Genomic DNA, 17,776 nt, shown 5'->3' with positions numbered 1-17,776 from the left:
TCGGGCATGCCGGATTTTACTGGAGATTCATACAAGATTTTAGCAAAATCGCTAGACCCCTCACTTCCCTCCTCTGTAAAGAAGTTAAATTCGACTTCTCACCAGAATGCGTAAAATATTTCGAAGTAATAAAGAAAGCCTTGATAACTGCCCCCATCGTACAAGCACCAGACTGGAATCTTCCTTCCGAAATCATGTGCGATGCGAGCGATTTCGCTGTAGGAGTAGTTCTAGGCCAGAGGAAAGACAAAAAGCTGCATGCAGTTTATTATGCCAGTCGAACTCTCGACGAAGCACAAAGAAATTACGCAATAACAGAAAAAGAACTGCAAGCCGTGGTTTATGCATTCAGAAAATTCTGTCAATACCTGGTCGGTTCGCGAGTCATTGTTAGGGTCAAAAACGGATACGACGAAGTTGATATCCAAATCTCCGTAAAAATCGTCGAAAACATTTTTTACGAAAGTTATTCTTCGTAAAAAGAACCTTTACAAAGAGGCTCGCGGTAAAATCTTATTCTAATCTCGATCGAACAAAATATCGATTATCCAGAGCAGCCACAGACAAGCTCAAGTATGGAAAATCGGACCATGCACAAGCCAAGCTCGGTCGCTACGTAGCGACCAAGCACGTACACGGCTCGGTCGCTACGTAGCGACCGAGCTCGAGCCAAGCCCGTTCGCTACTTAGCGACCGAGCACGCCCACGGCTCGGTCGCTATGTTGCGACCGAGTTCGAGCCAAGCTCGGTCGCTACGAAGCGACCGAGCACGCACATGGCTCGGTCGCTACGTAGCGACCGAACACTCCCAGAAGGTCGATATGACCTGCACGATAAATCAGACATACGCGACCTGCGCGATTACATAACCTAAACTGCTGCGGAAGTAAGGGCCGTGAAATCCCAGATCCATCACGCTACCAGTGCTGCCCCAGAGATCGATAGACTACTCGAGGTAGCTCGGAAAACGCCTTTCACCGCTCGCATCTCTGATACGAGGGTATCTGATCCTAAAGCTCATCTTCAGGCTTTCCACATCACGATGGGAAGGGCCAGACTGAAGGATGGCGAAAAAGACGCCGGCTACTGCCGTCTGTTCGTCGAAAACATGGAAGGAGCAGCTCTCGAATTGTTCGCACGCCTCAGGAGAAACTCCATCGGAAGTTTACGCCAGCTCGGATCGAAATTTCTTAAACAATACTCTATGTTCATAGGTAGAGAAACATCCGATGTCGACCTCTAGAGCATGTACCAGGGGGAAGACGAAGCCCTCCGCGAGTTCATAAGCCGTTTCAAGCTGGTTATGTCAAGGGTTAGCCGGATAAGCGACAAGGTGGCCATTGACGCGCTCAGAAAAACGCTCTGGTACAAGTCAAAATTCAGAAAGTGGATAGCCCTCCACAAGGCAACAGACTACATCTTAATCGAAGAGGAAACAAAAGTTTTGTCGCAAAAGCATAGACCGACAAAGCCGCCCTTGAAGAATGTAGACCAAAAGAAAAGCTCTCGTAATGGCAAGTACATCCATCACAAGGGGGAAGAATTCCAGGGGGCGCATAACTACGCGATCAATTCTAATCAAGGCCGAACCACGGGTAATACGTGGTCTCGCAATCAATGATACAACAAAAAAAACTTCTGCGAGTTCCACCAGACCCGAGGGCACTCCACGACTAACTGCAAAGTCCTGGGAGCGAGATTGGCCGCGAAGCTACAAGCTGGAGAGCTCTCCGAAGTAACCAGCGTAAAAGATCTCATCCTCGAGACCGATCGCCCTCCAAAGACGGACAGGAATCCGCCCGCGGATAATTCCCCTCAAAGAAACCAATCAGGGGATAAACGCGGAAGAAGACCGGACGACAAAGGAAACGATAACAGTCGTCACAGAGTCAACATGATCATCGGAGGATCGCAGTATTGCAACGACACGGTCTCGGCCAACAAGGCTTACCAGCGAAAGGCCAAATCAAGTGCAAACTGGCCTACGTGGTCTCCTCCCCGAGATGGTCAAAACAACTCGATAACTTTCACGAGAGTGATGCCGGCGGAATCAATCTACCTCACTGCGATCCACTCGTCATAGATCTTTTCATACGAGATCTGGAAGTTGCGAGAGTCCTCATCGACACGGGAAGCACGGTTAATGTTATCTTCCGTGACACTCTCAAACGGATGAACATCAAACTCGGGGAAGTTACCCCCAACGCAAAAACCACTAACGGGTTTTTCAGGCGAAGTATCGATGACTCTTGGATCGATCCAGCTACCAGTCATGGCCAAGGAAATCACAAAAATCGTCGATTTCGCGGTGGTCGATCATCCTGCCATCTAATACGTGATCATGGGAACCCCATGGCTTAACGCCATGAAAGCCGTTCCGTCTACATATCACCTCGGCGTCAAATTTCTGACACAGAGCGGGATCGCAGCCATCTGGGGTTGTCAGAAAAAGTCGCGGCTTTGCTTTCTCGCAGAGCATAAGTTAAGACAAATCACGACCACCGCGATGGCAACACGCAAACGCGCAAAGTTAACTCAGCCTTCGGCCGAAAACACTTCAAAGAAAGATGATTCGACATCGTCTGCCACATCGAGCGCTTCGGACATCAAAACTCAGCACGATTCTGAAATCAACACTATGACTCAACCGGAAAACCCGGACAAAAAACGTCGACCCTGCCTGTAGGAACCCGTTAAAAAAAAAAGAAAGAAAGAGAATGGTCGAGTATCATTGTGGTGGTCGAGTTGCGGGTGATAAGGATCGATCGAGAAGTTTTGAAGTACGAGGTGGGCGAAGAAGTGATCGTGAGTGAACTATGAGTCGAATAAGTTGCTCGACCATAGTTAGAAGATGTCCTAGATTGATGAGACGGACGTTTTGGAAGCATAACAATTTTGGAAGCACGACGGTTTAGAAGCTCGACGTTTTTGAAGACCGACAATTCTTCATCACGAAGTTTTCTCGGGAAATCTTCGTATCAGTAAAATATTATTCTGGAGACATAATAAGTTGGAAGCAGGATGGGAATTAAGCAGGACGGGAAGCAAGCACGACGGGATCGAAGCACGACGGGAAAACCCAAAATTGGGCGAAAACCCTAATTTCGGTATAATGGAATTCTTCGAGGAAGCCGGAGGCTCGGGAAATATTTTTACATGATATCAGAATTCATCTGGAGTCTATTAAAAATATTTAGAGCATCAGAACGGGAGCGAAAAAATATTCGGGATTGATCGCGAGTCAGAAATTTGCCTGATGGGTCAAAAATCGCGTAAACCGACCAAGAAGCTCGAGGTGTCTCTACGTATATGGCCAGGACGTGATAACTACCATCTAAGCAGCTGAGTGTCTACAGAAGCTCGAGGTGTCGCCGTGCACGGAAGCAGTACATGCAGCCTGACATGTAGAAGCACGAGGTGGATCGACCAAGCACGAGGTGTCTCCGTGCATGCAACCGAAGCATGCTGATCGACATGTGTGTACTGGTGTGGCTTCTTGCATGTACTGCAGGCATGCATCCTGACATGTGGGAGGAGTGGTGGCGTCCTGCATGTGTCCTGGACATGCAGCCTGACACGTGGACCACGAGGTGCCGCCGCGCATGCGTCCGGAGCCATGCGAAGCGACACACGGGCTGCCACCAACCTGAAGCTGATTGGCTGGTGTCTCCTATAAATACCCCACGACCCCAGATCATTTCTTCACATCCAGACCTGTACAAACCAAGTTAAAAACGTGAGAGAGAAGTTGGAAAAGAAAGCAAGTGATTCCGAGCTATTTCAAGAGTTTTAGAGAGTTTTCGAGGTCAGTTCTCTACTGATTTTGAGTCAGCGCCTAGGGACGGTTCTGTCCAACTGAATTCGTCCAGGCCACTCAGTTCCTTTGATGATCAAGTGGAGATGCTGTCCGGAGTTAGTTCAGTTCTACGGGTTCAGATCAGTCGAAGTTCTGCTCGATACTCCGCCGGGAAGTCCGAAGAACTTTCCAGGAGCTAAAGGAGGTTCTGTCCAGATCAGTCTATCGAGGCCTGTAAGTTTCTTCATGGTGAAGCCGAGGTTCTGTCCAAGTCGAGATCAGTTCAGTCCAGTCCAGTCAAGTCGTCCCTTGAGTTTTGGCCATGTCCTCTCCGATCAACCAGCTGCTTCTCGCCTAGAACACTGTGAGTTGGTTTTGTTTGAGTTCCACTTGGAACTTAGGGAAGATCGAGCATTCATATAAAGTAGAATGCTCACATTCTTGCATGGTAGAGTCCTTGGGGTTATTTATTAAACCGGACTCAGTTTAGCACGGGCTAGCTAAGATGAAATGGAATTAAGACTGAGATAATAACCCGACTAGGACTAGGATGCATCATGATTTATATTCTTGCGTGTTGATATGGTTGAGTGCAGGTTCCTGTTATCTTTAAAGATAGTGTCGTAGCATGAGGCCGAACTATCTGGGTAACGGTTTGATTGAGTAGATTGATTGAGTAGATTTAATTAAATGCTTGCTCGTTTAATTAATCTTTTTGATTGAGGTTAGTCATCTCTTGGTAAGGGAGTGACTAACTGGTTGAGTTGTTTAGTGATAATGTTGCTGTTTAGGGATCTTGGCCATATAGGCCGATCTCCTGGTTGTGATGTTGATACTACGGGTCCTATGCTATGTAGGCTGGACTACGAGTATTGGTTGATATTATCGTACACTCCTATATATTGTTTAGTTTTGGGTTGGAGTCTTGTCCCTTAGGTCTTTCCTAGGGATAATTGTGTCGAGTGTGTGCTATGCCGACAGCAGGTGTGAAACCCGCCCATGCTAGGCATGTTTTGGGGTGGACTAGTGTTTCCTCACCCTCGTATTCAGCGGGTTCAAGGAAACCCCTTATTCTCTGGATCGGGAAGACTCATATAGACGGGGTCATGGCCTATGGCTGAGTGATTACACGACGGTGTAATGTGGTAGTGACCCGAAGGACTGTGGGCTGTCGTGCGGTGACCCGAAGGACTGTGGGCCGCGGTCGGTTGAAAGTTCCTTCTTCTGGCCTCTGTGGTAGGAAGATAGGATATTGCCGATAGAGAGGATGAACACAAAATCACCAGGGCCCAGGTTAGAGTGTTGTGTTAGTGTGTCGTAGAGGGTTATGAAACCCTCGAGTTAATGTAGCACCGATATACGGTGTTACGAGTAAGATCGAGTCATTAGTAGTTACTATCTTATTATTGTTGTGGTTGTGGTTTTTGATTGCTTTGTTTGCAGGTTCTGACATTAAGTCCTAAGTCTGGTTTAGGTACCGGACTAGGCTTGGTGTGTATTTGGTTAGTGTAGGCCTGACGTTGGCCTGTATGTGTTTGAAGGATTGCTTGTGAAGGGTGGTGGATATTAAAGCTATGCGGTATCATTGGTTGGTCGATCATGTTCTTGTTTGACTGTTGGTCGACCGGCTCATGATATTTGTATAGTCTAAGTGTCTAACACTACATGAGTATTGAACTCAAGCATATATATGGTTAACTAGGGATTGGTTGTTGACTTGTTTTAATGCAGGTTCCCGTTACTTGAAGCTAGATTATGGTAGGAGGCCAAGTCTAACTTAGTAACTGTTTGCTTAGCCTTAGCTTTTATTGCATGCTAGGGCTAGATTGATTGTTATTTTGGGTTGTCTGGGTTAGAGTCTAGGTTGCGGGTAGAGGCCGCCAGCTCACTGAGTAATACTAGATTACTCATCCAACTTCGTTGTCCTTTTTGCATGTCACTTTAGGTAAGGATGATCGGATAGCTTGGTGCTGGACGTTAGGACCGCCGGAGTAGATTTCATGCCTTTTGTAAACGGTATTGCGTTATGTGTTTTGTTGGCTCGATTTGGCATTAGGCCGGGCCCAGTCTTGAATTATTCAATGTATGAATATTTCTTAAATCAGTAAAAGTAATTGTTTTATATGCGCTTCATGAGCACTCTGATATTTGACTAGTCCGTTCTAACACAACGTTAGGTCGTGGTACGGGTTGAAAAGCCTTAGGCCTCAATCTAACGAAAAACGCTAACTCTAGGTACATGTTGCAAAGCCTTGTGCCTTGACGCAGCGGGACGTGTTAGTGGACGAACTGGTCGAGGTCGTGGAGTAAATTTTGTGACTCTGGCCAGATCGTCCCTAACCCGTCACGTAGCGCTTCCGGACCATGGTGTTGGGTTGGACGGTCCGTCATGTTCTTGTTTGATTGTTGGCTGGCCGGTTGGCCTTTCATCTCTAACCCTTGGTGTGGGACGTCCGTCGATCATGTTCTTGTTTGATTGTTGGCCGGTGGGTTGACCTATACCTAGGACAGTTCGGGGGTGTTACAGAGGTGGTATCAGAGCATGGTTTCGTCCATGCTTCCGGAACTCATAATTTAATCGATTTCAAATATTTTATCGAGTCAAAAAGAGTCACAAAAGGCATTAGGGAATCCGGTCACGTCCAGCAATAAGATTTATTGTTTAAGGATTTATGATTGAGATAGTGGAATCTAGAATTGCTAGGTTGCTGGTTAGCACTGTTAGGTTGCTGGTTAGCATTGCTAGGTTGTTTGATTAGCATTGCTAGGTTGTTGTTAGTAGACTATTGGGAATAGTTGTCTACTAACTTGCGTGTGAGGTGTTCTTTTGAGTTGCAGCCAGTAAATGTGTTTGTTGGTCGGAACTTTAAGGGATGAAAACCTTAAAGTAGAGGGAGTTTGAGGCCAAACCCAAACCCGAAGCGAAAGAGGAGAGACAGATTCAAAGAACTAGGCTGTGGTATGGATTGGACAGATGGGAGGAAACAAAACTTCGTTGGAAAAGGACTTCATCAGTATTTGGGAAAAGGAAGATCGAGAAGGATTTGAGGAATCTGGACAAGTTCGTATCATGGGGAACCAGAGTGTTATGGCAGAGCAACAGCAAGAGATGATCCAGTGATCATTCAACTGAAGACGATTGTGGAGGCCTTGAGGAGAACACTTAAGTAACTGTGGTGGACAGAGTAAAGAGGTTATGGAGATGAGTGGAGAATGTCGCGGAGATGAGCAATTGCGCAACTAAGAATTCGAGGACAAATTCTATTAAGGGGAGGAGAATGTAGGAACCCGTTAAAAAAAAAAAAAAAAAAGAGAATGGTCGAGTATCATTGTGGTGGTCGAGTTGCGGGTGATAAGGATCGATCGAGAAGTTTTGAAGTACGAGGTTGGCGAAGAAGTGATCGTGAGTAAACTACGAGTCGAATAAGTTGCTCGGCCATAGTTAGAAGATGTCCTAGATTGATGAGACGGACGTTTTGGAAGCATAACAATTTTGGAAGCATGACGGTTTAGAAGCTCGACGTTTTTGAAGACCGACGTTTCTTCATCACGAAGTTTTCTCGGAAAATCTTAGTATCAGTAAGATATTATTCTGGAGACATAATAAGTTGGAAGCAGGACGGGAATTAAGCAGGACGGGAAGCAAGCACGACGGGATCGAAGCACGACGGGAAAACCCGAAATTGGGCGAAAACCCTAATTTTGGTATTATGGAATTCTTCGAGGAAGCCGGAGGCTCGGGAAATTTTTTTACATGATATCAGAATTCATCTGGAGTCTATTAAAAATATTTAGAGCATCAGAACGGAAGCGGAAAAATATTCGGGATTGATCGCGAGTCAGAAATTTGCCGGATGGGTCAAAAGTCGCGTAAACCGACCAAGAAGCTCGAGGTGTCTCTACGTATATGGCCAGGACGTGATAACTACCATCTAAGCAGCTGAGTGTCTACAGAAGCTCGAGGTGTCGCCGTGCATGGAAGCAGTACATGCAGCCTGACATGTAGAAGCACGAGGTGGATCGACCAAGCACGAGGTGTCTCCGCGCATGCAACCGAAGCATGCTGATCGACATGTGTGTACTGGTGTGGCTTCTTTCATGTACTGCAGGCATGCATCCTGACATGTGGGAGGAGTGGTGGCGTCCTGCATGTGTCCTGGACATGCAGCCTGACATGTGGACCACGAGGTGCCGCCGCGCATGCGTCCGGAGCCATGCGAAGCGACACACGGGCTGCCACCAACCTGAAGCTGATTGGCTGGTGTCTCCTATAAATACCCCACGACCCCAGCTCATTTATTCACATCCACACCTGTCCAAACCAAGTTAAAAACGTGAGAGAGAAGTAGAAAAAGAAAGCAAGTGATTCCGAGCTATTTCGAGAGTTTTAGAGAGTTTTCGAGGTCAGTTCTCTACTGATTTTGAGTCAGCGCCTAGGGACGGTTCTGTCCAACTGAATTCGTCCAGGCCACTCAGTTCCTTTGATGATCAAGTGGAGATGCTGTCCGGAGTTAGTTCAGTTCTACAGGTTCAGATCAGTCGAAGTTCTGCTCGATAATTCGCCGAGAAGTCCGAAGAACTGTCCAGGAGCTAAAGGAGGTTCTGTCCAGATCAGTCTGTCGAGGCCTGTCAGTTTCTTCATGGTGAAGCCGAGGTTCTGTCCAAGTCGAGATCAGTTCAGTCCAGCCCAGTCAAGTCGTCCCTTGGGTTTTGGCCATGTCCTCTCCGATCAACCAGCTGCTTCTCGCCTAGAACACTGTGAGTTGGTTTTGTTTGAGTTCCACTTGGAACTTGGGGAAGATCGAGTATTCATATAAAGTAGAATGCTCACATTCTTGCATGGTAGAGTCCTTGGGGTTATTTATTAAACCGGACTCAGTTTAGCACGGGCTAGCTGAGATGAAATGGAATTAAGACTGAGATAATAACCTGACTAGGACTAGGATGCATCATGATTTATATTCTTGCGTGTTGATATAGTTGAGTGCAGGTTCCCGTTATCTTTAAAGATAGTGTCGTAGCATGAGGCCGAACTATCTGGGTAACGGTTTGATTAAGTAGATTGATTGAGTAGATTTAATTAAATGCTTGCTCGTTTAATTAATCTTTTTGATTGAGGTTAGTCATCTCTTGGTAAGGGAGTGACTAACTGGTTGAGTTGTTTAGTGATAATGTTGCTGTTTAGGGATCTTGGCCATATAGGCCGATCTCCTGGTTGTGATGTTGATACTACGGATCCTATGCCATATAGGCTGGACTACGAGTATTGGTTGATATTGTCGTACACTCCTATATATTGTTTAGTTTTGGGTTGGAGTCTTGTCCCTTAGGTCTTTCCTAGGGATAATTTTGTCGAGTGTGTGTTATGCCGACAGCAGGTGCGAAACCCGCCCATGCTAGGCATGTTTTAGGGTGGACTAGTGTTTCCTCGCCCTCGTATTCAGCGGGTTCAAGGAAACCCCTTATTCGCTGGATCGGGAAGACTCAGATAGACGGGGTCATGGCCTATGGCTGAGTGATTACACGACGGTGTAATGTGGCAGTGACCTGAAGGACTGTGGGCTGTGGTGCGGTGACCCGAAGGACTGTGGGCCGCGGTCGGTTGAAAGTTCCTTCTTCTGGCCTTTGTGGTAGGAAGATAGGATATTGCCGATAGAGAGGATGAACACAAAGTCACCAGGGCCCAGGTTAGAGTGTTGTGTTAGTGTGTCGTAGAGGGTTATGGAACCCTCGAGTTAATGTAGCACCGATATACGGTGTTACGAGTAAGATCGAGTCATTAGTAGTTATTATCTTATTATTGTTGTGGTTGTGGTTGTTGATTGCTTTGCTTGCAGGTTCTGACATTAAGTCCTAAGTCTGGTTTAGGTACCAGACTAGGCTTGGTGTGTATTTGGTTAGTGTAGGCCTGACGTTGGCCTGTATGTGTTTGAAGGATTGCTTGTGAAGGGTGGTGGATATTAAAGCTATGCGGTATCATTGGTTGGCCGATCATGTTCTTGTTTGATTGTTGGTCGACCGGCTCATGATACTTGTATAGTCTAAGTGTCTAACACTACATGAGTATTGAACTCAAGCATATATATGGTTAACTAGGGATTGGTTGTTGACTTGTTTTAATGCAGGTTCCCGTTACTTGAAGCTAGATTATGGCAGGAGGCCAAGTCTACCTTAGTAACGGTTTGCTTAGCCTTAGATTTTATTGCATGCTAGGGCTAGATTATTGTTATTTTGGGTTGTCTGGGTTAGAGTCTAGCTTGCGGATAGAGGCCGCCAGCTCACTGAGTAATACTAGATTACTCATCCAACTCCATTGTCTTTTTTGCAGGTCGCTTTAGGTAAGGATGATCGGATAGCTTGGTGCTGGACGTTAGGACAGCCGGAGTAGATTTCATGCCTTTTGTAAACGGTATTGCGTTATGTGTTTTGTTGGATCGATTTGGCATTAGGCATGACCCAGTCTTGAATTATTCAATGTATGAATATTTCTTAAATCAAAAAAGTAATTGTTTTATATGCGCTTCATGAGTACTCTGATTTTTGACTAGTCCGGTCTAACACAACGTTAGGTCGTGGTACGGGTTGAAAAGCCTTAGACCTCGATCTAACGGAAAACGCTAACTCTAGGTACAGGTTGCAAAGCCTTGTGCCTTGACGCAGCGGGACGTGTTAGTGGACAAACTGGTCGAGGTCGTGGAGTAAATTTTGTGACTCTGGCCAGATCGTCCCTAACCCGTCACGTAGCGCTTCCGGACCATGGTGTTGGGTTGGACGGTCAGTCATGTTCTTGTTTGATTGTTGGGTGGCCGGTTGGCCTTTCATCTCCAACCCTTGGTGTGGGACGTCCGTCGGTCATGTTCTTTTTTGATTGTTGGCCGGTGGGTTGACCTATGCCTAGGACGGTTCGGAGGTGTTACACTGCCACAGTCTCCACGATTAAGGCGGTCAGCACGGCAACAACCGCCGAGTAAGAACACTCGTGGCATAAAACATAACTACGAGATGGCTTGATCCTCGAAAGAGGTACGTAGGTAGCTCGTCGAAAGACGAGTTCAGCTATCCTCCTCTCTAAAATGGGGGGGGGGGGGTGGGTACGTATATTTGTATACTCCCACGTTTTAAAACATGCATCATTGTAATCGAGCTTTCTAAAACTTTTACTACAATACGCATTTTTCAAATTCTTACGCTTCAGCTACGCAAAAAGTCTCAGGACACGCTTAAAAATAAAATTCTACAAACATTAGACTCTTGTCAACGGACTTATCTGGAACAAATCGCAAAAGCCTCCATTCTTCAAAAACCTAAAACATATGTATAGTCTTTGAAAACAACAGCGAGACGTCGCCAAGTTAAAATTCGAAACTCTGCAAACAACTGTCCGAACGCGACCATTAAAATCTCAACGAGTATTTAGACCCCGCTCGTCGATTGGCCCCGACGAACACACCAGCCATCTTAAACAAACGCAACTCGATCATTCTTCTGATCCTCGAACATCCAACACAAGGATAATAGTGCGCTAAAAAAAATATCCAAAATTTTGGTCTAGCACTTCCAGTTGGCTTAAAAATTGTCTCTGGAGAGATGCTCGATTCATGCCATACAAGTGTTATAAGCCGAGAACCTATCGCGAACTTTAAATCGGTACGAATCAGGTTAAATCGCAACAAGAAAATCGATAGCCGGCTAGTCACCGCATAAAACCTTAAAACCGAAAGTAAACCTAGGTCTTGCCCTAAACCCAGCGCACTGGTCTCTAACATCTCAAGACATGATATCTAAAAATGATACGAGATCCTAAACCATGTCTCTGCATCCATATCTTAACGTTCACGAAAACATCGTAAAAGTAAACAAGCGGCTTTTACGAAAAATCACATCTCAAGCGAACCACCAGATTGAACGTCTCGTTAGAAGTAAATATGAGACGACAACTTATATTTATTTCACATAATCAGAACAATGTACTTCGATAAATATTCATCATACATATAAAACCGCAGAGCGGTAGGGATTCAAAGCCACCAACGGCCAGTCCCGATAAAGATAAAAGCGGCCAAACGGGCCCACACAAACTCTCAAAATAAAGGCCACACTCGGCCAGACATAGATAAACAAAAGCCACACTCGGCCACAAATACAACATAAGTGAAAAACCTCTTATGCTCACTTCACCTCTCACAGATAAAAAGTTAAAATTCCCGAACAAGGAAGCTCCGAATGCATCAGCGGGGTAGTTCACCTCCTCATCGTCACCAGCAACCTCACTCGCGACCTCCTCCATATCGGGAGAAACCGGGATGGGATCCCAGAATCCCTGGATCCTCCCGTCGATCGGGGGAATAAGCGCCTCAGCATGGGCATGGTCCTTCATGCCATCTTTCATGTCCCTCATATCCTCCTCGAAAACGAAGTCGTCCGCCTGCGTCTTCCAAAGGGTGCCAACCGAGCCGCGACACTCACAAAAATCACCCACCAAGGAATAAGCGTCCTTGAGATTTCTGTACTCAATCTCGAACTGAGAAGCACGACTTCTCATTACTTCGACGATCTCTCTCCTACCCTTCATTTCCGCTCGACGAACAGCCTTCTCATGGTCCCTTGCAAGTTTCGAGTCTCGCTCCAAAATTTTCGTTTTGCATACGAGCGAGGTCTTTTTCCGCTTTCTCTGCCTTGAAGCGATAAACCACGGCCTCCCTATGGCTCGCCTTAAGGTCCGAGCCAAGCAAATTAAGACCCTACAAAATCGGCTAACATGCTAAATAAAAGGAGCACATGAATCTTTGCGAAGTTCTCAAAATAAATAAACTAACCCCATTGATGATGCGAGATCCTTCCGCGACGACCTTCGACCTTCCCAATTCGCCCACTGACGAGGGAGGATCAAAACTCGCGGGTAAACCAGCGAAGAAATCGTCAAAGTCAGGGATAGGAACCTCGCTCGTACCACTCCCATCACCATAAGAAAGGTCCGGATCCCATCCTGGAAGGATAGAATCATCCATGGAAAACTCTATATCGCCAAGATCAACGTCTTTACCCTTCGAGGACCTCGCGTTCGCCTCCTCCGCGGGAACATCGTAAGGAGCAGGACCATCGGACTCGGAATCACTGTTCGTTCCCACGCCCCCTTTGAAATCGGGACGCACGATCCTCAACGCCTTGCGAACTCTCTTCGGCGTAAAGGAAGTCCAGAAAAACAGACCGTTCCTGAGGAGATCCCTCATTGCGATCGTGTCCTCGGGGAATGGAGAGAGCGGGTTGATGAAAGGACGGTCATTCGGCCTGGTCCAGAACAGCGGGATGCAACTCTCCTCGATAGATGCAGCGGTTATACGGACAAAGAAGAAGAACCTCTTCCATGAGTTAAAGTTGGAGATAAATCCCTTGATCACCGACATGTGGTTCCGAGGGATCAACCGGTAATTATCCGGCTTCGAAACAAGCTGCAGCCTAAAGAGCGCTTCAAAGTGATCGGTGGTAAGGGACAGACCGTGCTCATAACTCAGGATCACAACACCAATGAGATGCTGGAGACTGATGGGATTCAGCTGGCTTATCGATACCTCGAAGCGATCCAACACACGGACGATGACTTCAGGAATCGGAAACCACAAATGGCAGCGCACTACGAACGACTCGTAACAAGTAAAATAACCCTACGGGGATTAGCAGCGCTTTCCCCACGTTGAGGGATACGAAATTCCACCTTGTATGGAATTCGGTAGAATGACCGGACGGTCTGGAGAAAATCACTAGTGCTTCTGCTCGGCGCGCCTTCTTCGACCATACGATGGACTATGACGGGGAACGACTTCTCGACAGGAGGAGTAATCGAACCATATCTCGCTGTCCACCACACCGCATTTTCGGCTGGATCTACCGAGTGAGGCACGAACTCGACCTTCGGTATAAGAATCTCACACTACATGAAATGTGGGTATTAATAGCATCAGATTATAGCGTTTTTGACAATTCTGTTATCGTATACTAACACTGGCTTTTTTAATAGCGTTTATAAATTTAAAACGCTATGTTTAGTATCGCGGGAAAAAAAACGGTAGCCGCGTTAATTTGCTAAGTGTTGGCTCCAATAATTAGAAAAAAAAAATATTTTGCCACCAAAACACTTATCAGATTCACTGAGATGGCTCTCTCTCTCTCTCTCTCTTAACCTTCGTTCCCCAATTCCTCAGATTCTTCTTTCTCCGTCGCTGAGAATAAAGGAGGACAAAGTTCTTCTCTTTTCTGAATCCACTCTATTCTATAAACCCTAACCCACTCCCCTCGATTTCATTTTAAGAGTGTAAAACTACTTCCTTATCCACAAGCCCAAAACGTTCTTGTTTGGTCCTCCGGTCTAAAGAAAATGGCGACTTCAAACGCTCTCTCTTCCGCCTCCGTTTTCTGCTCTTCACGCCAGGTGAAGTCTTTGTCTGAAATTTTAACCATTACTTCATTTTATTTCAATCAATTTGGCTTATGTCTGTATATGCTTTAGTGGTTTCTAGGCTGGTGAAAGTTTGTTACTTTCTCAGTTTCAGCTTCTTGAAATGCTTAATTGGTTTCTGGGTTGGTGAAAGTTTGTTACTTTCTCAGTTCAAGCTTCTTGAAATGCTTTATTAGTTTCTAGGTTTGTGGAAAAAATTGTTACTTTGATTGTTAGAGATTGAATCTGGCTTTAAGTTAATCATCATCTATATTGCATTGTGGAGATCTAACTTACACCACATGGTTGATTTTGATTTCAATCTGGAAAATTTTGATTTAAGATTTTGGTGGCGTTGAGAGCAAGGGAACCACAGCAATGATGCAATGCCATCATCACAGCAAGAGGTTCACATCACACACATTATGTCTATGTTTGATGATCAGCGCATTTGAAGACTGACATTATGTCTATGTTTGATGATCTTACTCAAGATGGTAATTTCTTATCTGATATACTTCACACTGTGGCAGATAATTATTAACTATGCTTTTGCTAGTGGCGGATTTAAATAGTATAACTTCACACTGGTTTTATTTTTCGATAGGATGAAGCTAAAGCTGTTGGGCAGTTAAGGAACTATAGGATGGCAAGTCTGCTTGGATGTTGCTATGAAGGTGAAGAGAGACTTCTTGTTCATGAGTTTATATATGCCTAACGAAACTCTGGCTAAGCATCTTTTCCACTGTAAGATTAAGCTTTCTTCTCTCGGTTATGGCTCTCTATGTATGGTTACATCAAGCTTGAGGCAGAAAGTGTTAATATGTTTCAGGGGAGTCGCAACCTATGAAGTGGGCAATGCGAGTAAGAGTAGCTTTACATATTGCTCCTGCTCGTATTCCTGGTGGTGCTTGCCGTGGAACTGCTGATATGAGTGACTTAACTAGGTTGTGAACTAGGTTGTGGTTGTGATTGTGTGTATTTTGGCTGGTAAAGCTGCTGGAGCTTAAGTGATTGTTGTTCCTTCTCTGCCTAAACAAGCACATCTTTTTCTTCTCTGCCTAAAGTAAAGTTTGAAGTTAGTCCTTTTAAGACTTGGTAAGACTTATATTGTTAATTAGTAAAATTTTACTTGTAAATAATATGTTTTATGATTGCTTAAAATTTTGAAATTTCATCAAAAGGAAAAATTTATGTTCAAAAATTAAATTATTATTTGTATTTATAAAGTACCTATTAAATTTTGATCTCTTAAAAAAATGTTTTTGAATTTTGTAATTTAAAAAAAAAAACAAAACCCTAAATCTTAAACTTATTTTTAAACTGTAAACATTAATTAAAAATAATCAATTTTTCGTAACAGCTTTATTCTTAAACCTAAATTCAAAATTTAATCATTTTAAAAATCTATAAAACCTTTTTTTTTGCTTATTTGTATTTTGTAATTAAAATACTATTTCCATAGTATACTTTTAATCTTAAATTTAAACTCAAAATTTGATAATTTTAAAGTCTAATCTCAAATTTAAAATCAGAACCTCAAAAAACTAAATTTTAAATTTACACCCTAAATCTAATACCCTAAACCCAAAACTCAAACCCTACATATAAAGTCAAAAATCTAATTACTACAAATAATATAATTACTAAACTAAAACCTATTCCTTATATAAAAAATATATATTTAGTGTGGTTGATATTACAAATATGGATTTTGGTGTGCTTAAAACCCTAAACCCCAAAACTTAACCCTATACTATAGACATAAATCTTTAAACTCTAATATTTTCATGCTATAAACCAGAATTGTAAATTCAAACTCAATTTTTTTATCTTAATCTTTAACTTCCGCAACAAAAACCTTAAAACTTTAGTGAAACTCTTAAGACCAACCTTTAACATTACACTTCAAACTGTAAACTCTACGTCCAAATCTTAATACAAACTATCAAACTTTAATACCTTAAACCCCAACCATAATCTCTGCATAGAAAATCATAAATCCAATAATTACAGACTTATAATAGAAACTTTAAATTTAAACCTCAAGCAAAAACTCAAATCATATACTTAATCCTAAATTTTAACCCTAACCCCTAAACCACATATCTCATTTTAACATAAATCATAAGACATTAAATCTTAATTTCTAAATAAATTATATTTCTGTTAATAAATTAAAATTTCAAATACAAAATTTAGATTTCAAAATTTAAATTATGATACCAAATTATTTATAGTAGCTATAAATAAATAAGAAGACTATTTGTATTATTTTTTTTTTGACTCATTGATTGATTTGAATCAAAAGCCCAAAATCATTTTTGTATCTATCCTCGTCCTTTATTCCTATTGGTTAAAAAAAGTTGTGTGTGGATTGATAATTTTAACCATAGATTAGATATTTTGAACGGTTGAGATTAAATCTTTTGTGTTTCTCTCTCTCTCTCTCTCTCCTCTCACGTTCTTCACTTTCTTCTTCTTCTCTCTCTCTCTCTCTGAAACAAAGAACAACGAGATTCATCTTTGTATTGTCTTTTTTTTTTCTATCTATCTTCTTCATCCTTGCACAAAATCACCCCATCACCATAAACCTCACCCGCTGCTATCATCTTCATCTCTCGTTCTATACCTCTGCCAACGAACTATGTCTCAGCCATCACCTCTAATCACTTCAGCTACGGCTACAATAAGTGGATCCATACGGAAACGTTTGAAGCAGTTGAGTTTTTATATTTGATTTTTATGGTTTATATCTGTGTTTGTGGAAAGTTGTTTTCGTTTGGATCATTTATATTCATTATTGATTCTGTCTTTCGATCTGTTGAGAACATTCATTTTTATATCTGTTTACGTACTGATTTGCTGTTTTTAGAATGTGGAGGAGTCAGTAGATTTTGTGGAGGAGACAGAAGATTTGGCGGAGAAGCCTGACGTCAGAGGAGGTGTGATGGCTACGTCAGAGCGCTGTGGTGAAGGAAATGGAGGCGACGACAGGAGGAAGACGACCATGGAAGTCGGAAGGAGCGGCGATGTGGTGAAGGAGATGGAGGCGACGACATGAGGAATACATACAACCTTGAAAGGAGGAAGGAGCGGTGGCTTAGGTTTAGGTTTCGGTTTAATGTGTTAAAATTAGTTTGTTGGTTTAATTAATTCTGGTTTAGTGTTGTAAAAATAAAATTTAATTGTAAAGTGAATTTAATTAATAAATAAAATTTCATTTTTAATTATACTGATATTATTTGCAAACTGATTTTAATTAATAAACAAATTGCTATATATTAAAAACAATTTAAGAGTTTTAATAAAATTTGAAATACATAATTATAAATATTAACAATTGCATACAAATTAACGCTATTGTTATTTATTTAATTATAGCATACATAAAAACCACTATTAAAAGTGTCGGACCTATTATAATGGGCGCTGTCAAAGCGGACAAAGAAGCGCTAATATACAGTATGCATAGCGTTTTTCGTCCGCTATTACTGCTCATATTTCCTGTAGTGCCGTCATGGGCACCTTCGGACGAGGAACCGCAA

General features: G+C 43.3%; 1 long non-coding RNA gene across 1 annotated transcript; it reads left to right on the top strand.

Annotated features, from left to right (window-relative positions):
- Positions 1-14,228: 14,228 nt before the first annotated feature.
- LOC125581666 lies at positions 14,229-17,461 on the top strand. Its single transcript, XR_007319316.1, has 4 exons — positions 14,229-14,725; positions 14,836-14,975; positions 15,061-16,949; positions 17,104-17,461. It is a non-coding gene; the product is annotated as an uncharacterized LOC125581666 (long non-coding RNA).
- The last annotated feature ends 315 nt before the right edge of the window (positions 17,462-17,776 follow it).

This window comes from Brassica napus, chromosome C2 (assembly GCF_020379485.1).
Source record: "Brassica napus cultivar Da-Ae chromosome C2, Da-Ae, whole genome shotgun sequence".
NCBI lineage: Eukaryota > Viridiplantae > Streptophyta > Magnoliopsida > Brassicales > Brassicaceae > Brassica > Brassica napus.
This window is presented reverse-complemented; position numbering and strand designations above follow the sequence as displayed.